Below are 25,408 nucleotides of genomic sequence, written 5' to 3'. Positions count from 1 at the left end.
AAGATGTTGGCATTTTTATGAAAGTGTTAAAGTCTGGTATTTTTAGCAACAATTCGAGAAAAAAAGAAAAAAGAAGAGGGATTTGATTTTAGAGTGTATTAGTTTTTTAATGTAGTTAAAAATACCTATATGACTTTACTATTACTATTATTTTTCATGGTGCTTGATAATTTAGAATGAAATTGTTTCACTTGCTGTTAAATTTTTTAAATTCTTTCATGAATGAATTAATATCAGGTTTTCTCAGTTTTTGAAAAAAATCGACTTAAGATTAGGTATTAATATGCGCTGTTGCACATGAAGATAAATGCATCATTATTTGACATTAAAATAGTTTTACAAAAATCCCATTTGTTGAAACAAAACAAGGAAAGCTAGAAACAAAAAGTTTTCTTGAAGAAAATGATAACGAAGTTTTTTAAGATTTTTACTGAACAGCAATATACAGGATTAGTTTGATTCGTTTAATTCACACAGTTGCAAATAACTGTTAATTTACGAGTATATGGCACACAGGAGCCAAGATGGCCCAGAGAATAAAACGTTCACCTCCCAATGAAGTGGCTCAGGTTCATATGTCAGTATTAGCTAATTGGTACAAATTCTGTTCTCGACTCCCTCCGAGATGACTTAAAAAATCTTCACTGGTAGATGGTTCATGGGTTAAAATCTATTGACTGACCGTGGGAGAATTTCTTGATTTTCCTCACCGTATAATTTAAATACTCCATGAAGCCCTGACTAAGCTTGACCTTATGCTTCATTCAATATTTCTCTAGATTTCTGGATTAAGTTTGAAATTTCCTGACTAAGGAGTTAAATGATAGCCATAAACTCGAAATTGGGTTGGATGTTCAATTTCGGTTATAAAATAAAAATAAAAATTATGCGTCTCACTAAAAATATTCAAACCCGTCACACATCACAATGGACGGATATGATAAACCAAATCCGTCCAAATGTTCAAAATCAGGTTTTCATCAATGCCCATAATAGTGGAAATAATGCGTTTCTGCAATGCTGAGAACATAAGCTAGTTTATGTTCCCCCAATATTAACATCACAGCAAGAACACTGCGCAACAATGCTATTGAATGTATTCGCAGAATTGTTTTTTTAAATGGAATGTGTTCCAGGAAACCTAGGTTACATACATCTTTGTATGTATCTTTTCATATACCACCTTTTTTTCTATTTTTTTTTTATTCAAGAACAAAAAGATTCCTTGTGCACCACTGAAAAAGTACAACACGAGGCTTACAGACGTAAGTATGATTATGGAGACGGATAATTCAGGGTGCCATTTATGTTGAGATGATGGAATATCAGGTGAGGTTGGAGTTTGTATGGTATAGTGGGCCAAGTTGAAGAATACTGACAAATTGAAGATTGTGATGATAAAAACAGAAGATGATGAAAATTAACAGTTGAACCGGATCAGAATTAATAAAAAGTTTTTATTTCATATAGTTGCAGAGCTCGAGGTACCAAATATAAATATTATCCACAAGAATTTCATTTGAATCAATTTTTCATAATAATATTAATAAGGACAGGCCATGGGAGACAAATCCCCACGACCTGCCTAATCAAAAGCCAAATTAAAAAGTACGTGTAATTTGTTCCGATCGGACACAGCAGAAACATGGGTAGGAGAACCAAAATTGGCGATTTAATAAATAATAACATAGCCAAAACAAAGCCAACCAGCATATCAATATTGAGGCTAAAATAATACCTTGGCGATCACGAGTCGCCAACAAATTTATGAGAATTATTACAACCATGCAACTAAACAATATTTTCGGTTAGAAATTAGAATAAAAAGTTATAAATAGATTTTTGTTTTCGATTAGAGGCGACAGTGAATTAATAAGTCTGCATTAATAATGAAATAAAAAGTATCCGTTACATTGAATAATAAGAGAAGAATAAATTTTTTATGTTCGTTTTAAGAAGATTAAGTCTTTGATTTATTTTAAATGTAATTCTATTAATAGAAATCAGCTTAAGTAATAAGACATATTTAAAAGGATTGCAAATAAATATGTAATGCCAATTGTGGCATCACAATGATATCAAACAATGTTGGATATTGTTTGATATCATACTTACGTCAAACAATATCCTACATTGTTTGATATCATACTTACGACTGTAAGCCTCGTGTTGTACTTTTTCAGTGGTGTACGAGGAATCTTTTTGTTCTTGAATTAAAAAAAAATAAAAAAAGGGTGGTATATGAAAAGATACATACAAAGATGTCTGTAACCTTGGTTTCCTGGAACACTTTCCATTTAAAAAAACCAATTCTGTGAATACATTCTTTGTAAGTCCCATACACCATCGAAAATTTCGGTTAAAATTACGGTAAAAAGTACTGGCACTCAGGATGCCATTACTTTTAACTGTAAAATTTTACAGAATAAAATTATGATATACCGTAATTTTAACAGCAATATTAACTGTAAAATAACTGAATCACTGTAATTAAATGAATATTGCTTTCAAAATTATGGTATAAAATTGTGTGGTAAAAATGGATTTTACAATAAAATGAAATTTTTCAGATTCTGCACTGAGGGTATTAATCCTTTTAACTGTAACTTTTAAATAAAGAGTCCCTTGAAAGTGGATTAATCACTTAGACTATCTAACGTTAGTTTGAAACAAGATTGTATGGCTGACGCAAAAAAGAAAATTAAAGATACATGTTATTTTTTTAGCTTTATCTAGAAGAATATTTTAATGGATATTTAATATAGATATATCTTTACATAGTGTTTGATAAATTTTTTAAGTGTTTAATATTGCATAGCGTTGTATAAATTTATTAAACACGAATTTCTTTTATGATGTAGAATGGTCAACCTTAACCGTAATACTTACTTTAATGATAGTACCTAATCTTACCTAAACCCTTATGATAATACTTTCTACTGCTACCTGGATATGTTATAGTAACTAATCGTAGAGTTCCTAATCATTAACTTAATCGTGTTCGCCTCAATTTTCTTTTACAAATGATTTTCATTGAATAATTTACTTGAAAGTGATTTTTTTAATCTAAATTATCTTAAGGCATCTATGATTGATTTTAATTTTTTTATTTATCTGTTTATTTTATACAAATGAGAAATCGATGTCTTAATGTTGATGGAAGATACAATTGAAATTTCAGAAGGAAACAAAATTTTGCTATTAAACTATTTTAAAAATTAACTATCCCTTACTTTAATATTCAGGTAGTTTTTTTTTTACAAATTATTTTTTTAATACAGATTGCTTCAAAATATACATAAGTTGTTACAATGTGTAAGATTTTTTATTTTGTATTATTTGGTCTCCCTTCGAGAATAAAATTCAACAAATTTTTATAGAATTAGTTATATCATCAACTCAGCTTTTGTAATCATTGAGGTTTTAAAACAATTCATCATATAAAACGATTAAAACCATTAATATACAAAATATAATAATGCAAAATGTTCGTTTTTTTTCATAATAAATCATTCAATAATTTGCAATTAAACTGATTTGATAATGTCTAAACTCTCTTGAAGAGTAAAGATCATAAATGAAGAAGCTAATGAGTTATCTTTTAAAACGTTGAAGCTAAGTAACTATCTAAAGTGCAATACTTTTTTTTAAAAATGTGACATATAAAACTGTAATAGGATATACAAATAAGAACTTAACGTTTAAATTTTCCTTCAAGATTATACAACGGCATGTGATACATATATACAACGACATTAAGATTACACAGCAAAAAGAGAAAAATGTTTTGCATATTTCCTTGACAGTAAAAAATTTATCAGAATAAGATTTGATATTTTGATAAGACATGATATCTTGCTAATGGTAGAACTAATCTTTGATTAGTTAGAGCTGAAAACTAAAGAACAATTCATATTATCAAATATTTATCTACTCATATATGAGAGTTTTTAAAGTAGACAACTAGATCTACAGTATCTTCGAATGTATGTGCACCGAATTTGCAGTGGATCGGTTCAAAATTGCATATTTGTGTAAGTTACACACATGCATATAAACATTCTGTTTTAGTTATATTGATTTGTAAGTATTTTGTAAAAATGTCAAGCAGAAATTTAGGCATTATATTTACAATCGCAAGACGCAAAAAAATAAAAATTAACATTTTTATCCTGACCGAGCATTTTTTTAATAAAAAGCAATACCGTAATATTCATATTGAATATTTTTCAGAAAGTCCTTTTATTGAATAATAATTTAATTAAACATTTTCATAATTGAAGTCAACAATAAAATTCATTTATTCTAAACCTTAAATTTATCACTGCATATTTTGCTTTTTCAATTTTGTTCTTAAACATTTTCTATCTATTTAATTTGAAAAAATAAATTTATATTTTTCTCCCACTTTGAAGCTTTTAAATTTTTTTAACGATATATTCCCTCACTAAGTTCAAATGAATAAAATTTCCCTCTGTGTGTTCAAAAAAATACAATTTAGGAAAGAATTTGTTTTTTATGCTGACTGAGGTGACTATTTGAATTTGGGTAACATTCATGATAGACTTTTTAAACAGTTATTCATCTGTTGCTATGCTTTAAAACGAAAAACCATGCTCTAAAATAAAAATTATTATGAAGTTTAAATAGAAAATTAGTTTCTTTTTCTTGTTGTTGAAGAATCTGTTACAGAATTTTTATCCGTTTAGTATTTTCATAGGCAAGCATTTGTATATACACATTCAATATTTTTCTGTTTCAAATCATTATGAATTTACCATATTTAAAAAAATACAAATTAAAATAAATACAATATATTAAAGAATTTATTCTTTAGAAGTATTTAATTAAGATAAATTAAATCAGGTAATGTATTAAGCTAATCTAGATAATTATAGAACTTCCGACGATACAATTTAAAGAATTTCAAATTAATAGCTTTTAAAAGCTTACTCATGTGAACAGATGATAAGATGGATAAATTAAATGAGGTTTCCATTAGGAATTTACCTTTTTGTTGTTACAATTACTTGAGGAATCGTTATTTAAAGAAAGCTTCTTTGAATTTTAATTCAAACTCAGTTTTAATTGTCTATTCACTTTGAATGCAAATTTAATTTATTGTGCGTCTTCAATCGAAGTACTTTTAATGATATATTTGAATTGTATTAGCGAAGCTCGTTGAGTTATTGTATTTTTGCATTTTGTATTTTTATGAGGTACTTAGAATTTATTTATTCTTTCCTTCTAATTGAAGAACTGGATAATGGTGAGGTATTGTATAATTACAATATTAAATTTAATTTGCAGAGTAAATATCTTTTTTTTGCCTTTGCAAAATGAGAACAAAATATGAAATTTTTACAATCCTACAGATTGCGTTTGAGTAATAAATAAATAATAGAAATTTTGTTTTTTAATATTTTTCAATTTTAATTTGATATTGTAATTGGAAGCTACAAACGTTACATAAATTGGACAATGGAGCAACACAAATTAAGTACTTAAATTAAGCCTCAATTATTTTAGTTGGAACAGTGGTTTCCAATAATTTCGGCAGTGGGACCCTAAATCATCGACCTTCTTTTGGCGCAGCCCGTGACTTAATGAAATTCAGCCATTTTGAACATATAAATTTGTGAAAGACTTCGTATAATTTTGAACATAATGTTATAAGCTTTATTAGTTATTTTAAAAATATTTCGTGAATGAATGAATGAAGATGTAATTTTTTTTTCCAGATCGAATTATCAATATTTGTCTTTAAATTAGGTTTTAAGTCAGATGTTGATTTTGCATGTATAAAGCGGTATTTACTCTAGTTCTTGATTAGATTTTAATGTATGCATAAAATTAAAAGGAATGAGATTAAATATGGTTTCCTTTAAGATAAAAACGAAAAAGGAAGGAAATAAACGTTGAGAATGGTCATCAGAAAAACATATTTCTTTGTTGAATTTGTTTTTTTTTTTTTATTCTAAAGGAAATACTAACGGAATTTTTCATAAATACACATTCTTTTTATAATTCATTCATTATATTGTTATTAGAACAAAATATTGTTTTGAAAAAAAAAACGCTGTTTTAAATTTTTTTCCCCTGAAGCATTTAACTTAAATACCTTCATAAAAACTACGGAAATATTAAATAAATAATGGATTATTAACTGAATATAAATGTAATATTGGGTCTCAAAAATCATAACTGGTTCAAAAATTTATAACTCTCGGAACATAAGTGATCCTTTTACGAAATCCTAGGGTACCGCGAAATACCATCTTGGAATCTCTGAGTTAGATAATACAGTGCAATTCAATTACCATTGCCAAATTTTGAAGTTTTTTTTCAATTCCTTGAAGTTGTACGTGCAAAAAATACGAAATTTGGTACTCTATAATTAAATTTAAAAAATTAAAAATAACATTTGATGTTATTTTTACCAGATGTTTTTATTAAGATGCTTCGTATGTTTTTATTAAAACGTTTCGTATGTTTTATCAAGATGATTCATATGGAAAACAATTGCATTTATAGTAATTTCATGCGTTCTGCAAAAATATCTGACACTTGAGATGGGATAAATTACTCATTTGCGTGATATTTAGAAGGTGAGAAAATAGTCTCTGCTTCTTCATATTCGTATGCTGATTGTTGAATTATTCTGACTTCGATCTTCAGGTTAAATATTCTCAATACGTATTTTAATTTCATCAAAATCAAATCGAATAATTCAATTGCTTGGATGGTAAAGCAGAACAAATGCTCCGTACAATTTTAGGGTGATTTTAAAAAAAAAGCAAATTTTTTAGTGCAGGTAAAATTCTTACTATATTGCTTATAAAAATAAATAAATGAAAGGCAATTGCTTAGTATTTTTAACTGAAAAAGCAAAATTTAAATAAAACTATATAAAAAAAATGTATGGTGTTAAATTGCAAAACTATAATAGTAACTGTTTTGTAGATATTAATTTTTTTTTTATTGTATAGTAACATCTACGCTTTACTTAATAAAACACTTTGCTTTTCATGTAAAAAAAGAAGCTATTTTTCCTGGGAAAACATGAATTCTTTAGACAGCCTGGTAGCCTGACAATCTTCTGTAGACTGGTAATATTCAGAGCATCTTTTTTAATAAGGTTTGCAAATAAATCATTTGATGGTGGCACTGGCTAAATATCTGAACTCTGGCTAAAATATTTGTTACACGCATGTCTAAAAAATGGCAATAATAATATTTTTGACAACTTATAGTCTAAAACAGGGGTTTCCAACTTACATGAGACCAGGGGCCACAATTAAGAACACAAATTAAATGGCGGGTCGCAACTTTATCAAAATTTTATGTAGGACTCTTTTATGTTTGAAGGAACAAGAAATATTACTGTGAGAATTTTACCAAGTTGTACAAAACAAAAGTATTGAATTACAAATAAAAATAAGAAGTAGATTTTTAAAAATATTTAATTGCATATTAAAAAATTCGGGCTACAATAACTTTAATCTGCACCCATGTATTAAACAATTAATGTGCAACAGATATCTAATTGTTAAGATATAAAACTTTAAAAATGTTGGTATTAAAACTTACATAGTGGCACACAAAATATTCAATAACAAAATTGAGCTTTGTCTGCCGCAACCACCAGAGAATAGATATTTACATTTTAAATTTACAAATGTGTGTGTAAATATTTTTGTTCAAAATGAGCGGTTTCAAAAAGTAAAATCGGAGAATTTCTTCGAGAAATTCCTGATACACACATGCTAAATTATATTCACAAAATNCTAAAGGATGTTTTATAATAGTTTTGGCTGCATAATGCCGGCCAAACCATACTTTTAATTAACTTTTTTACATAGCAGTTACTTACAGTAACTATGCTTTTTTTGTCTCATTTATCTGTTAAAACATTTTTTAGCTTTAATTAATTTGAAAAAAAAAATACTTGAAAGAGGCATCAGCTCATTATCTTATTTAAACAGAATACGTGACTGTTACTTAAAATAAAAATAAAGTGTTGTAGCATTGCAAAATATAAATGAACAAATCAGCGAAATGTTTCTTAAATTATTATTAGTTTAAAACATATTTAAAACTTTTAAGTAATTTCGTTGTATAGTATAGAATGTTTCTATTTAATACAAGTGATGCTTTAATTCAGGATATATGCATAGTTAAAATTAATTTTTATTAGACCTTTATGTTACATAAATAAAATAAAATTATGGAGGACACACAAAATATGTAGCAAAGTTTTTTTCCCCACAATAAAATGACAGAGGCAGAGAAATATATTTACAGGGTAGGAAAAGATTATTTACTCCGCAGTGTCATGATATAACATAAAATATTCGAGTAACTGCGATGCGTGTTAAGTAAATTATTTTGCTTTTATATGCATAACATGAAAATAAAATATTAATATTGCAGATGTGAAAAAAAAGAATTTAATTGGAATTGCCTGATATTTTCTTTATGGCTTCAAATTTGAGAAGTCTATAAAACAGCTAGAAGTTATATTATCAGTTGATATTGAGTTTGTTTATTGAAAATAATGATGTCGATGCCAGTTTGCTTTGGCCTGAATTATCGTTTCATGGTTTGTTCGTTTATGAATAACAACATTGACTGCATTTAAAATTGTGATTTCCGTTATAGCTGGCGTTAATACATTTTAAATTGTAGTTTGTCATACATCAGTACAATACGGAAGATTCATTACAGAAAAATGTTTTTATTATCAGTTTTATAGAAAAAATAAAGATTCTTATAATAACACATACGAAAATATGCCTTTTTATTTCCAAATTTAAGTTTTTTTTCCCCATTAATTCAAAGAAAAAATAAATTTGGCGAAATTATCGTAGCCTTCTAGTAATGATTAAGAAAAAACACTTTTCTGGTAATAGAAACAAAATATACAGTATTTAGACCAGTCATTTTGTTGCTGTTGTTGTTGTCGTTGCTTATCCTCTCTGTCTGACGGAGTCAGACAAGATCCACGAGTTCGTTGACTGAAAGGAAGTTGAAGACTAGGAGAGGATTGGTAAAGAGATCCTCCTTAGAGAGTCCCATGCAATCCATGAGGTGCTCAGGTAAAGTCTGATGAATTTGTCACTTAGTGCAGGTGACGAAGGTTTTCCTGCCCTCGTTGAAAGTGAGGCACTTGATGTGACCGCTAGCTAGCCTCGATAGAATAGTCCGGGTACGTCTGTTACATGGAAGGTCAAGGGACAAACCCGGTTTTGATACCTTGCACCAATTATGGTTCGGGGGTGTTTTCTACTCCTCCGAGATTTTTGATTTTTCCAGAGAGTATAACTCCAAAAAAGTTAGAATGGAAGAGGGAGTTGTTGTAATCCTGCAACCCTCCTTAGCAAGAATATCGGCCATTTAATCATTTTGTAATGTTTCTATTCAAGTGGTAACGGCTTACTGAAAATTTCTGTTTTTCAAAATTATAGCTCTTACTACCACTCATTTCGTAACAAATACAAGACTGAAAAGTAAACTTAACTAATGAGTGGTTTTTTTTATGCCATATACTCTTAGGTATCAGGATGAAATACCCAAATTTTACCACATTTACGAAATTTTATCACATATGAAACATATAATTTTTGTTAATCAGTAATTAATTAATTTGCTCTAAAACGTATAGTTAATTAGAAAATATTTGAACAAGCAATGTAAACACTAGTTTGCAGATGTTTGCGCGATTTTCAAAATACTATAAGAAATATCGAATATAAAAGATTTTTTTTTCCAATTATTTGACAAGTGAGTTTCCATATTTTCTGTTCAGAACTATGATCACATGATTCTCCACTCATTACCCACGGTATTATAAAACATTCCATTTTGACACTTTCGATCCATGATCACGCTGGCGTGATCTCCATATGGTACTTTAGTATTACACATCTGGTATTAATATGTATACGCAATTTTTAGTACCCAAATTCTCGGAGTATGCTGAAGCGCTTCAGCCCCTCATGGTCTTAAATGATCAATTTAATAGTTATATCATTAAGTTGTTGACTGACTGCTTATATTACATTTTAATGTGGCAAAAAAATCGTAACCTAACAAATACATACCTCAAATCCTTCATAAACGCCAAAACCGTTTTGTTAATGCCAAGTATAAATTCCTTTATTGAAAGATTTCTAAACCACCTACAATCATAGTTCTAGAGTTAACTACGTATATTGCAATTTAATACGGCAAAAAAATCGTAGCCTAACAAATACATAACTCAAATCCTTCATAAACGCCAAAACCGTTTTGTTAATGCCAAGTATAAATTCCTTTATTGAAAGATTTCTAAACCACCTACAATCATAGTTCTAGAGTTAACTACGTATATTGCAATTTAATACGGCAAAAAAATCGTAGCCTAACAAATACATAACTCAAATCCTTCATAAACGCCAAAACCGTTTTGTTAATGCCAAGTATAAATTCCTTTATTGAAAGATTTCTAAACCACCTACAATCATAGTTCTAGAGTTAACTACGTATATTGCAATTTAATACGGCAAAAAAATCGTAGCCTAACAAATACATAACTCAAATCCTTCATAAACGCCAAAACCGTTTTGTTAATGCCAAGTATAAATTCCTTTATTGAAAGATTTCTAAACCACCTACAATCATAGTTCTAGAGTTAACTACGTATATTGCAATTTAATACGGCAAAAAAATCGTAGCCTAACAAATACATAACTCAAATCCTTCATAAACGCCAAAACCGTTTTGTTAATGCCAAGTATAAATTCCTTTATTGAAAGATTTCTAAACCACCTACAATCATAGTTCTAGAGTTAACTACGTATATTGCAATTTAATACGGCAAAAAAATCGTAGCCTAACAAATACATAACTCAAATCCTTCATAAACGCCAAAACCGTTTTGTTAATGCCAAGTATAAATTCCTTTATTGAAAGATTTCTAAACCACCTACAATCATAGTTCTAGAGTTAACTACGTATATTGCAATTTAATACGGCAAAAAAATCGTAGCCTAACAAATACATAACTCAAATCCTTCATAAACGCCAAAACCGTTTTGTTAATGCCAAGTATAAATTCCTTTATTGAAAGATTTCTAAACCACCTACAATCATAGTTCTAGAGTTAACTACGTATATTGCAATTTAATACGGCAAAAAAATCGTAGCCTAACAAATACATAACTCAAATCCTTCATAAACGCCAAAACCGTTTTGTTAATGCCAAGTATAAATTCCTTTATTGAAAGATTTCTAAACCACCTACAATCATAGTTCTAGAGTTAACTACGTATATTGCAATTTAATACGGCAAAAAAATCGTAGCCTAACAAATACATAACTCAAATCCTTCATAAACGCCAAAACCGTTTTGTTAATGCCAAGTATAAATTCCTTTATTGAAAGATTTCTAAACCACCTACAATCATAGTTCTAGAGTTAACTACGTATATTGCAATTTAATACGGCAAAAAAATCGTAGCCTAACAAATACATAACTCAAATCCTTCATAAACGCCAAAACCGTTTTGTTAATGCCAAGTATAAATTCCTTTATTGAAAGATTTCTAAACCACCTACAATCATAGTTCTAGAGTTAACTACGTATATTGCAATTTAATACGGCAAAAAAATCGTAGCCTAACAAATACATAACTCAAATCCTTCATAAACGCCAAAACCGTTTTGTTAATGCCAAGTATAAATTCCTTTATTGAAAGATTTCTAAACCACCTACAATCATAGTTCTAGAGTTAACTACGTATATTGCAATTTAATACGGCAAAAAAATCGTAGCCTAACAAATACATAACTCAAATCCTTCATAAACGCCAAAACCGTTTTGTTAATGCCAAGTATAAATTCCTTTATTGAAAGATTTCTAAACCACCTACAATCATAGTTCTAGAGTTAACTACGTATATTGCAATTTAATACGGCAAAAAAATCGTAGCCTAACAAATACATANAAGCGATGTAAGAAGATATACAATAGAATTTTATTACACTGGCCGCACATTATTTAAAAAGAAATTGAATAATATATTATTTGAAATGCATTAAAAAATAGGTATTTCAATCTAGTAATGGGAATAATAAATAAATTTTTTTTTAATGTTTTTATTAATAAATTGAAAATAATGAAGTTTTGGAGGAAAGTGTAAAATCATAAAACTAGTGAATTGTAAAAATGAATTTTGTGAAAGCAATAGAAAACAAAGTGGCGTCCACTTAATTTTTCATCGATGAAATTTTCATTTTTGAAGAGGTCAAGATCGAATTAACATTCTTTTGTTTAGATGAAAATTGTTTTCTAAATATGTACGACGAAATGTATGTTTTACGAATAGAGAAAATGAGAGTTTAGGGGAAACAAAAATTTAGTTTCAAAATGTAGTAGCATTTTAAAAATTCTCCCGAAACTCACATCAAAATTTATTATAAAACATTATGTAATATTTTAAAATAATAATGAATTAATCCTACAAAATTCTGTAAAAAAATAAATATACAGATGAAACTTAGCTAGTGAAGATTACTTCGAATTGAGCTTGAAATTTGAGTTGAAAAAAATACGGTTACGAGAGAATCACACTTTAAATTTTTGTACTGTAAAAAATTTCAGATCAATTGCGGGGAAAAATTCCAGCATGCAAAGTGCCGGAACTTTTTACCGTGAAATGCATTTTTACCGAACAAATGACGGTACAAAACGTGTGATGCACCAGAAGTTTTACAGTAATAATAATCATAAAAATATTGAATCACACTATTTAAATAATGATGTTCGATTAAAATTACTGCTATAAAATTCTTCAATGATGATTTTTATGCATAGTACAAGCCAATAATCCGAAGAAGTTACTTCTTACAGGAAAAGTATTGAAAGAACGCTCAATTTCGCTTAACAAAAAAAAATACGATGTAATGTTTTCCGGTAAAAATGGATTTTTAAGATGGTGCATTCAAAGCACCGGTATCGTAATCTGATCCGGAATTTTTTACAGTGCATAGGCGCACACAGAAGATTGTAAGAGGCCGATCAAAAATTTAAAATTTGAGTTTTTAGAACGAGTCATCATTTTAGGGTGTCAAAGGTAATTTTTAAAAGAAAAAAAAAATATCTGAAACCCTAACGTGACTTAACCAAGTTAAATTGCGACTATAAATGGCGGATCTTTTTCCAAACTTTAGTTTTATAAATAACTGATTGCCTTTTATAGTTTCATATAATAGACTAGGTCTTACAGCCGTAACTATAAGCTTCCTATAAAAAATTTAACTCTTAAAGTTAAATCGCAATTCATACTACGGTTGAAAAACAATACGTTCCATGCGTGAGCAAGGTTTAATGGCACTAAAGTTTCGTAAAGTTGATTCGCTATCACAAAATATAAACTACCTATTAAAAAAACCGGTCCTAAACGCTGTGAAAAATTTCCTAATTAAATTGTGGCAAAATGTATCGGCATCCTGGGTGCCATTACATTTTTACCGTAAAATTTTACGGAACAATAAATGTCATATACCGTAATTCTTACAGTTATATTTATAGTAAATTCACTGGATCACTGTAGTTAAATAAATATCACTGTAAAATTGAGGTACAAAATTTCACGGTAAAAACTATAAAGTTAATTTTACGCATGGGTACCCAGGGTGACAGTACTTCTCACCGTAACTTGATAGAAAAAATTTACACTAAAAGTTAATTCCAGCATTTTACTACGGTTGAAAAACAAAATGTTCAACGCATGAGCAAGGTTTAATAGCTTGAAAGTTTCATAAAGTCGATACGCTATCACAAAATGGTTTTTCCTGCGGCTCAAACCAGTACCGTGGTTTAAGATACAAATTGTTTTTATTTTTTTTTTAAAAAATAAAAAAAATAAATGTGTAGTTTCTGGCTTTAAAAGGCACAAGAGCCGGTTACTATTGGAACTTACATTAGAAAATTGGACTTTGGTTACCTTTTCTTCCAGCCAGACGACAATGAAAGAAAGCACCGCTGAAATATTATTTTTTTTCCAAACTCTTTCGTTCCAAATCTATTTTCTGATTTTTTTGGAATCTTTCGACGTAGCCCACGGCTAGGAGAAAATCGAGGTGAAAAAGTAGATAAAGATAGTAAAACGATAAAAAACAGAAAAACAGAGACGCTGAAGAAAATATTTTACTGATTTGTTGTGCTCTTGGGTACATATTTTTTGTTTGGTTTCGGGTTTTTAAAATGTATTGCATTCGTTTCATATTTTTATCGAGGAATAAATATTTAATTCTGAAATCTCAGAAAAGTATATCGGTTATATTTTTAAACCTGATGTACCTACAAGTAAAATAATCTGAAAAGGACACACGACGAAATATTGTATCATTTTTAATTATTTTTTAAAATAATTAAAATTTTTTCTGTATTATAATTATTTATTTATCTAAGTTAAATAGTAAGGCACATTTTTAGTTATTGTTTAAATGATTTAACGACAAAAATCAAATAATATGTTTTTTCTTCTAAAATTCTGCACTGCAAAACATTTGGGATCAACTTTGAAGGAAACATGCAGGCATTCAGTTTGCCGGTACTTTTTACCGTAAAATCCATCATTGGGAAAAAAATCTATTAAACTGAAATTTTTACAGTTATAATTAGCAGAAAAATCACTGAATTATTCTAATTAAATAAATATTGTTAAAAAATTTACAGTATAATACTTTACGGTAAAAATGGATGTTATCTTGAAATTCATTTTACGGATGATTGACCCGAAGTTTCGGTACTTTATAAGTTTTAATAAGATAATGGTAAAAATTTTTACTATTATGTTATCAACAATACATGAATTAATCATCAATAGAACAACATTCCATGCCTAAACATTATAAGGATTATGTTATATAAGCGATGGAATTATGTTACATAAGCGATGTAAGAAGAGCGTAAACAAAAGTTTATGTAAATTGACGATATTGCTTAATATGATGAAAATTATCTGACGTAAATATCGCTTACAGGATTTTCTAGTTATTTTCTTTGTCACAATATTTTTTATTTATTTTTGGAGCAAGAGACAATCTTGCTGCCACATTGGTAACCTAAACATTTTATAAATACTAGCTATTATTTCGTCTGCTGAAGCTCCTGTTGTTAAAAGTAATTTGACAAAAATAGCTCTGATATTTTTTTGTACCTTGTCAATTGTTGTTGTTGTCGAGTTCATGGATGAGGTTGTACACTAGAGGCCATTTAAGGAGCGGTTAACTGCAACTGCCAGCTCTAGTGCCTTCGAGCTACAAAGGATCTTGTTAATTTTGTTACGGGTGTAAGTAATATTTTTCTTGAACGGAAAAAAAACTTTTACCAAACTATTTGCTAAAATCAGATTTATTTACCCTAATAATATAAATAAATGTTAAATAAAATAAGAAAAATCGCTTCCAAAACTATCTAACTTTTAAAAAGCTTTTCGACTTTTCAATCTCAAGTTAAGGCAACAAAAGACATTAATTTGTATTATCTACAATCAACGAATAATACGATAAATAAAATTTAATTCAATCTTAAGCACTTATTTAAAATAAATGAAGAGGTAAAATGCTTAAAAAGACTAAGAAAACTGGTTTAAAATGATAAAATTAATAAAAAAAATTACACGAAAATTGGTGTAATATTTTTACATTATTCGTGTAATTTATTTTATAATTTAACATTACATTTTAACAGCATTTTCTTATTATTCATAACACATTTGAAAACGGATCAAGTTTGTTTCAAAAGCAATGACTATTTAAGAAGATTTATCTGTCTCATAAAAACATAACTTTTAAAACTCTTAGAACTCTAAAGAACTCTTTAAACTTAGTCCATAAGTGTAACTCAAAGTTGAATTGTTGTAACAGTCATGTTGTAATTGCTTAACTTTTTACTGGATTACTTACATTCATACAAACCCATCTTTAATTTAAAGGTTTACTTATTAACTTACGATAACTAATATTTCAATGTATCTTATTAGTATTTTTTAGACGTGTGATTGTGTCATAAAAATAAATAAAGAATAAAAGTTATTTCCGAGTTAATTTTTTTGATTAAATTTGGCTTATTTCTCAGTGGATTAATCTTAGAAGATCACGACTTTCGCAACTCCAAGATGCTCTAAATGCAATTTTTTTTAATTCTCTTTTTCTTCTTTTGTGTTCTCACTCTTTTTATTGGTGTGTCGAATGTAGATGCTAGCACGGTTTGTTTTATTGTAAGATGTTTCTCTCTAATTTTACATGGTATAGTCACATTCCGTACCCTTATATTAACTTCTTTTTAATAAATGGCACAAAATGTGTTGGGAGAATTTAAAATTAAGATTTTCTTTTATTCCAAAGCTCAAACTAATCAATATTTATAATTTAAAAGAGTAAATACAGCGCTTGAAATAAAATGCTACTAATTTATATTCCTAATCTTAAGTTTTGATGTAGATTTTTCATACGTTTGACTTCATTGAGAATTGAATTTTTGCGAGAAATATGGCAGTGCCTGAATAATTTACTAACAAAAGGGAAGATGGATTTCAATTCAAAATAAAATGCGGTTAAACTGAACTCATTTATTTTCGTTATTCAGTTACATATGCATGAATAAAATATGACGTCAAATATTGTAGTGTTTCCGCGTGAACCAACTTTCCTTTAAATTGGATTATGCATGAACAGAAAAGCTATTCGTTTATTGATTTTCTTCAAATATATGAGTGCTTTGTGCTTTTCAATTCAGACTAAAATGAGTTATTGATTTGCTGTTATGGATTTATAGTAGCATTTATTGTAATTGAATAAGAAACTACTCGAAACATTCAAGTATTTGATGTATTAAGATAAATGCATCCAGATATTTATATGCTTTAATGATTGAAGATAATCCCAAAATTGCAGTTCATGCAAACATAGAGAAATAATACTTTTAAAGAGGTCAGGTTTGTGCAGTTTTATTGAATATCAATTTCTCGTTTTGACAGATTTGAGAAAAAATATATCGTTGTAAAACATATATATATAATATTATTTTTAAAGGGGAATAGTTGTTACAAAATATAGAAATTTGTCAATCTTCATATACAAGGGTTCAAGAATAGTTAATCATAATTTTTTGAGCTTATTGTTAAAATGTTTTATATTGCATAAGAACGAACTGTTTGTCTTTATTTTCTTATAAGTTTTAAAATTGCAGAAGATTTTATAGATTTTCAGCTTTTGTGTTTCTTTTTTTTAATAAAAAAAATGGAAGATAAAACTAAAGTCTATAAAAAATAATATTTTTTTAAAATTTAATATTGCAATATATTTACATTTTTGCGATATTACATTTTTTTTAAATTTGTTGGAATTGGCTTGGTTCCGTTATCAAGTGTTTTAAAACAAGAAATATTTATTCTTAAACAATTTAAGCAATGCTATGAAGAAATAATTAATAATATTAAAATTAAAAAAAATTAAATATTTATGTTTCTAAAAATAAAATACTCCCATTAAAGAGTCATGTATGAGCTCATACTGTCTAACGGTCATGTAGTCTAATTTGTTTTGTAGTCTAAAGAGTCATGTAGGTTACGGCAGGTAACCAACGGCAAACTGGCATCAATGTGGTAGCTTCATGCACCAGCCGCATTTGCTTTTCAGGCAAGCTGGCACGTATTGATTTGAATCTCAGTGATTTTCAAGTTGCTGATGAAGATAAAAATCAGGTGCTACACAATAACCACTCTTTGCTTTAACAGCAGAACCATTCAAGCTTTTTAATTACATTCCAAACACCCCTACTAAATTTACTTTTATGCACATTTTCTGATTCAATATTTCTTAAATTTATTTTTAATTAAATAAATAGATAATTATTTAATTTAAAAAATATTTAACATTTGGATGGATATTTGTCTGAACTCCATACTTCAACCGTAAATCTCTCTTATTTTTAAAGATTATTAATTTTCAAACAAAATGTCGAATGTTCAAAATTGTTCTGATCGAATTCCACCAAAAAAACATATAAATTTTAAATGGAAGTATTGATAAACCCAAGAAAAACAAGTATTAACCTGTGTACATGTACTCATCAGTTTTAATGCGTATTAATATAGTATAACCAAATTTTCAAATAAACATTAAAAGTGATTATCTTTGGACTTAATGGAAATCTGTAAACGTCGTACAATTGTCTTCTATGGGTATCAACTCACCTTCGGTTGTTTTGACACTTTCTTTGCTCAAACATTTTCAAATTATACTAAAATATAACGAGATGTCAACACTCGTCTCCAAGATGAATTAATAAAAATTCCATCAGATTCGAGTCCGATGAATATGGTGGTAATTCTTAAACTGCAAAAGCAGCAAGAAAACAGGCTTTGGTTTATTCGCTTTATTTACTCTTCCGTGTTGGGACTTATAATGGATAACGTTGCCGAATTTTATAGAACTTTGATCAACTCTTAACATAAAATAATTTGTAGCTTTTGTAATAGATAAAAATATGTGGCGTTAAAATTCATCCAAGTAATTATTTGCCCTCCTGTAATATATTTTTGTGAGTTTTAAATTTAAAAAGCAAGTTTTATGTGTTTTGGGACAAAATAATCTTTAGATAAAAGTATTAAGATGAATGGGCCGGTGTTTTAAAATGTGATTAGTCTTTTCAAGAATAGACTAATGTTTTCTAAAGATTAAAGTACTGCACGGTACAAACTAAAAATTTTTTAGCCAAAAGCGAAACAAAACTGATTTTTATCTACTCAAGGAGAAAACTAAATGGAGCGTTTATTTTCTGCACACAAAATAAAACATATATGTCTGCGCAGTTTCCAAACTCAAATTTGAGTTTAACTGAACAATGATTTTCGCCAAGGAAGAAGACTTTTATGGAAAACTACTTCCCTCCATCGTTGATTTTTATCCAGGCCACTAATGATGTGTCGTTTGTTTTCGCCAAGAGAGTTTTCAAAACAAAATAATGAATTTGCATATCTCCTCGCCTGAAAAGTAGTTGGAGAGCACTCTTTCGAAGAATTGGTCGATAAACGGCTTTTTCCAAAAGAAAACGAGAATATGGATTTTCAAGAAAAATAAAATGCTGCAGCAGCACTTATTTTAAAACTCAATTTTTCTATGCGGAAAATGCTTTTGGAAACAATAAATGTAGTTTTAAAATTCCTCTTAGTTAAAAGAATAAAAATTCAAGTTACTATTGTTTGAATAATTCTAAAATTTATCTTGTTTTTTTTTATCACAGAATCGCATATTTAATTAAAAATTATTAACCCTCACGATAAAATTCATTACTTTTAGTTTAATAGAGGCATGTAACTAAAGAAAAAATATTTAAGAGGATTGTTCTCAAACCAACCCTGCATATCAATTTTAAAGGTGACACGTAGTCCCTGGATACGCAGTTATAAAATACAAATTTTTTAAATGCGCAAATCTGAAAGTCATATTACAATTAGACTAATGCTTTTACTTGCATTAATTTAAATAATTTTTAATTAAAAATAAAAGGAAACATTGTTACAGTATCAAGATATTATGGTTAAATATTTACTTAATATTTTTCCAAATAAAATAAATGAAATCTTTGATATTTTGACTGTTCTACTACTAATTCCATTATTATATTACAAAAAGTATTAAATTTGATTAAAGACTAGAGGAAATGTTATTAGACTGCCCCATGCATACGAATTTCGAGTAATTTAACATGATAATAGTCAAAATAGGCTTCCAAAGACTACTTAAAATCGATCAAAGGTAGTTGACGGAATAGTCAAGGAACGGTTTTTGCAGCATTATGAGGATTGAAAAACAAAAAAGATCAGTGTATCTGTATTAGCTACTAAGCTAATTCTTTGATACAGAATTTTCAAACTTTTTTTCACTGTTTTGTATTAATTTTGGTCAATATAATTAAAAGATATTATAGATAGCATTTTAATAATTTATGGTTTTGAAATATAGCATTAGACACTTGTGTTTTTTTTTCTGTGTTAAAGGTAAAATCTTTCAAAACCTGATCACTTCCAAACAATAATCCTTCAAATTTGCTAGTATCTACAGTTATTTAGATCTAAGGGAAACAGTTATTCATCATTCAAATTTCTTAAAATTTCAGAATCAATTCTTCATAAATGTTTGAATATGATTGGAAAAAAAATCAAACTACTTTTTTGCATTTTTCATTTTAATACAAATCCGATATTCTTAGAGATATTTTTTAGTAACTATTGGACAGTTTTGTATAATTAAATAGCCAAAATATATTTTAATTACAATCAGAGTGGCAGAAAAAAATATGTAAAAGGGACACTGGTTTCCCATCTGCGCCAAAGTGTCAAGTTCAGGTAATTAGGACTAGGTAACGAATCATTGTTTCAGAAACTAATACAAAAGTTAACTTTAGTCAAAAGTTAACTTTATTAATAAATATAAAGCAATCAGAAACTTAAGTTAAAGGGTAACTAAGACTGAACATTGTCAAAGCCCCAGAGGCACTTTGCAGGAAAAACTGAAAATTCATGTCATTACTTACGATGTAATAAAACAGTTAAAACTTTCAGAACAAATATCGTTGATGGATTTTAAAGAATAGATTTTCGTACGTTAAATTTAATTACAGCTATACAGTGCACTACATTTAAATTCTAAAATTTCTGATAATTTTTTTAAATAGATCTTTTTCAATAATAAATCAAATAAGCATTTATATGTACTATACTATTGGTCTTAGTTACTTCATAATCAGAAGCCATAATTAATTTTGACTACTATTTATAAGTATCCTCACCATAAATTGATAAATAAATAACGGCCAAAATGTAGTTTTGCTTATTTATTTGTTAAATAATTAGAATAAATATAAATAAAAGAAAATTCCATGCAGATCGATCAAATTTTCATTTAAAAAATAGTGTTACATACATGCACCCCCAAGCATAAAAGTGGTAAGTTCTGAATTTATTTATGCATTTTTTCTTGTAAGTAATAAAAGTAAGTTTTGCCTGAAACATAAAAACGTATTATGAGTGAATCGATTTTATATATATACATATACTTTTTTACAGAGAAAAAAGCAAACAAAGTATTTGCTTTGGTTTTTTTTCTTTCTTTTTTCAGCTGAAGTAGTTCGATATTTCATTAATGAGACTCTAGGTGTAAAAAAGTTTGTTCGATTTTCTGTCCTTGACTGGAAGATATTCTTATGCCAAAATATGAAAATTTTATGCTTCGCCTCATAACACGAGGGTAATGTTCTTGTCTTCCTAACTGGAAGCGAACCTATTACCCTGCTGCCATATGGTGCTAAGTGCAAGTCATCCCCTTCCAGTGTTTTTCCTCGCCCTCGACATGAAAATTCTTATCGATTGGAGCAAAACATTTTATCAAACTACATAAATTGATTGAGGTGAACATAAGTGCGAACTTGTTCTTGGAACAAGTTCGATGATTTATTGGGAGAAAATGATTTTATATTTTTCGCCATTAGAAAAAAAAATTAGACAGATGTTTGACAAGTTAATGTAACATTTTAATTTGGCTTAGTACACATATGCACACTTTTTCAAAATAAAGTCAAAAGTCTCGTATTTTTAATGCTCTTTGAGTTGATTAGTTTGCGTAGTATTGTTTACATTTGATTTTGCTAGAGTTTAAAAATTGTTATTTACATGCAAATATATAAAATATTTTCTAATAACAAACCTTTTCAAGATTTTGATAAATAGTCTTATACAAACTAATTTTAGTGAATGTAAATAAATTGTCTGGAAAATTGAATTTGCTCCTGAAAAGTATTTTTTTAGCTGTCTTTTCATATTTTTTTGTATTTTCTTACAAAACAATGCAGACTGTGCTAATCAGTTGTCAAAGCACTTTGTGTAAAAGATTAAAAATGTGCAAGATAATATTTATGAAAAAAAATATTATGTGTACTTGTGCCATAAATGAAATATTAACTTTGGTAATTTGTAATTTAAAAGAATTCAATTAAGTAAGAATTCAATAAAGAGACATTTTAGCAAAAGGAATTGTTAAATTTTCTTTTAAAAAGTTAATTTTAATTGCTCACTGCTTTAGATTTATTAATGCATGCAAAAAAATCGAATTCTTATAGTATGGCGATTTAATGGTAGTGCAAGTGTTTTCGCAAAACTCATTTTAAAAATTATATTAACAATATAAAATATTATCAGAAAAAAAATACGATCTGCAAAAAGATGAGTATGGATGCAGATAGTGTCCAGTCCAAAAAGCTTTTATTTATTTATTTTTCATCTTTGAGGTGTGCATTTATTTCAGTTGACATTTCTACCTTTGAAGATGAGTGATCAAGAACAACAGGTAATCAAAAATAAAAATAAAAAGATGCTATATCCCTGGACTGCAAGCTGGTTTGTCTGGATTTATGGCAAATTCATCAAAAGGCATGGCACTTCTTAAACTCGAAGGAATATTCGATTAAAAAAACTGCACTGTGAGCGCACATTTTCCAATTAGAATAAACTCTTGCAGTAATCTCATCTGGTTTGGTTACGGAATAAACATATTTTATCCCCTCGCTGGAGCAACAGGATGAAAATGTATGAGGGGTATGGTGAGTTTCTACAGTGTTAAGGTGGCATGGCCCCACTCCGAGAGTCAAGGAAAAAAATATTAGGGAAGGATTTAACGTTATGCTACAATAGTCATTACGTGAAAGTTATTTCACTGGGAGCGTCGTGATTTTTATACTCAAGCTTGTGATTGCCAACAAATATTAGTTTTTAGCTGGCCTGTTTCTGCCCAATTTAATACTATAACCAGATTTTATTTTCGAAAGAGTCAGTGCATAAGCGTGTTACAACTAAAACCGAACAGTGACAAAATCGCACGTGTCGATCAAAGAGGCCAACAAACAGGTGCAGGCGATTAGCAAGCTGATAATTTCAATGAAGCTTGTTCTAAGTTGGGAAAAGTGCACAATTTGCAAATTGTAACTAAGTGGAACAATGTCACATCATTATTAATGACTTTTATTACACTTTTATTTTTAAAATTTTTGTTTAAACAATAAAAATAAAAGTAGCGATTTGTTTAACGTTAATATTTAGACCAAAACGAAAACTGAAAGAGTAAAGAAAGTAAAAAAATAAAAATAAAAATAATAAATACTGCGAGTTTATAATCAGCAACTCTTCATTGAAATTGTTTATTATTAATATATTATTAAAGTATTGCATTATCTATTCATCTTGAAAAAAACAAATTTTTAACATGTAAAATCAAAATTTTAGTTAATTCTACGATTTTTTTAACTTCCATTTGCTAAATATTTTCATTGTTACTGTTGAGCATGATTATGCTGAACTGTCGTTTGAATTTGTTTTTATCAAAAAATACGTGTGTATTATTTACTTATTTAATTTCTGTAATTTATGAAGCACTTGAGTTTTGATAATTTGTAAGACCTAAATTTTTTTTTGAAAAAGAGAAAGGGTGCTTTTTAACATTTCTAAGAAGTAATTAATTTCAATTTTAGCGAAATAAGAAACTTTGGTATTTTTAACTTTTATTTTATTTAACTTTTGTCAGTTATGTTTTCTTAAACAGACATTTACAATTGTATTTTTCAATACTTATTAATTAAACTTTTTATATGATGAAATTTTTTAACAGCAAATAATATTTTTAAAAGTGATAAATGAAATGAATGTTTAAAAATTATAAATTTTATGTGATAGTTGTTTTTTAAATCATTATATATACTGCGTTAGTTGCATATAACCAAGTAAGCATAATTTCATTGAGGTTAAAATTTATAGTGTTCTGATTATAATAGTTCAAAACTGTGCAAGTCTGCTAAAAAATATAAATAAAATTAAGCTTTAGAATAATTATACCTTATTTGAAATCAGATACATTTTCAAGCACTATATTCTTATATGATCTGCAAGATATCTCACTATTTATACACTGAAGAAAAAATACCAAGTACGATTTTAAGTACAAAATTGTAGTCCTCATGCAAAAGTAATTTAAAATTGACAAAATAACTACTGTTTGAAAGAATCTGTGCAACTATATTACTACTAAAAATGTGCTTGTTTTTTAAACGAAATGTTTTTGCAATGAATTCATAAATTGAAACTAATATGCATAAAAAACGTGTTGTCAGTAAACAAAGAAACAACAAATAAATAAAACTACAAAAATAAGAAAGTAAGTAAAAAAAATGTGACAACACGCATTGTAAAAATTATTAGTTTCCTCAATATCGAAATCTGTCGCAACCGTGAGTCAAAATTTTTTACAATGTATCGCATAAGCTATGACGAGTTCGGCAGTATTTAATTTTTATAACGAAAAAGAGAATACAAAATATTTTCAACTGATGCGAGATTGTCTTTTTTTTTTGAAATTTTGATTCATTTTAAATCATTTAATCTCATAAATGATGTGTATTCCATTTAAAAACACGCACGATTTTGAATGCGAAACAAAATACAAAAATTCATACAAGATGAATGTTTCACTTTAAAGATTTGTTGGGAAGATTTGCATATTACAAATTTGACGGAAAAACCACTCAATTATGCCATAGATTCCATTTTTAATAATGTTTCAATTCAAGTATTTAATGAACTAAGCTAAAAAATCTTTCTTCCAAGGAAAATGAGAGCATATTTAGTGGATAACTGTCTCTCAAAATCACTACAATTTTAATAACAACTAAGAACATAAAAATCATTTCAAACAAATCTCCCGTATCTATTTTTTCTCTATCCCTTCTTTTAGAACGGTAAAGAGGAAGAGAGAGAGAGATTTGTGTCACAAATTCTTTTTTAACAACTCATAATCCCTTCTGAAACGGGAGATTGGAATATTTTTCCTATTTGAAACTACTTATTATTTTTTTCTTCTTCCGGGGGGAATCACATTTCCCCTATGATTTCATTTTTTTCTTAAATAAAAAAAGGGATCATCAGAGAATGAGATATTACTTCGGGCTGAATTTATAGAATGGTTAATTCAAGCGACATATGCCTGGGCTGAAATTTGAAGGTAGCTCTTCATAATAGAAGGCATCGATTTTTAAAATAACCTGAGGGATTTTCGTGCTTTTTTTCATGCTATGTAACTTACTTGAAATTTAAGTAGAGCAATAAGTCCTTAATTGCAACTTAGAAAAAAAATTCGATGAAAATATGTTTTTTATATCGTTACTTCTTTTTCAATTATAAATATAAGGGATTTTTTCGTTACGAAAATTGTAAAGAAAAATTTAATCTCGAGTAAATAAAAAATATTGCTTTTTTATTTATTAAATATACACTTTGTATGTTTTATGTAATATGAAGTACATTATATATATATA

General features: G+C 28.0%; 1 protein-coding gene across 1 annotated transcript in view; it reads left to right on the top strand.

Annotated features, from left to right (window-relative positions):
* Nucleotides 1-25,408, top strand: part of LOC107438938 (uncharacterized) — a 141,527-nt gene that overhangs the window by 22,784 nt on the left and 93,335 nt on the right. The window lies entirely within an intron of this gene.

The sequence above is a fragment of the Parasteatoda tepidariorum genome, chromosome 1 (assembly GCF_043381705.1).
Source record: "Parasteatoda tepidariorum isolate YZ-2023 chromosome 1, CAS_Ptep_4.0, whole genome shotgun sequence".
Lineage (NCBI taxonomy): Eukaryota > Metazoa > Arthropoda > Arachnida > Araneae > Theridiidae > Parasteatoda > Parasteatoda tepidariorum.
Note: the sequence above shows the minus strand (reverse complement) of the source record. Positions and strands in the feature narration are given on the sequence as shown.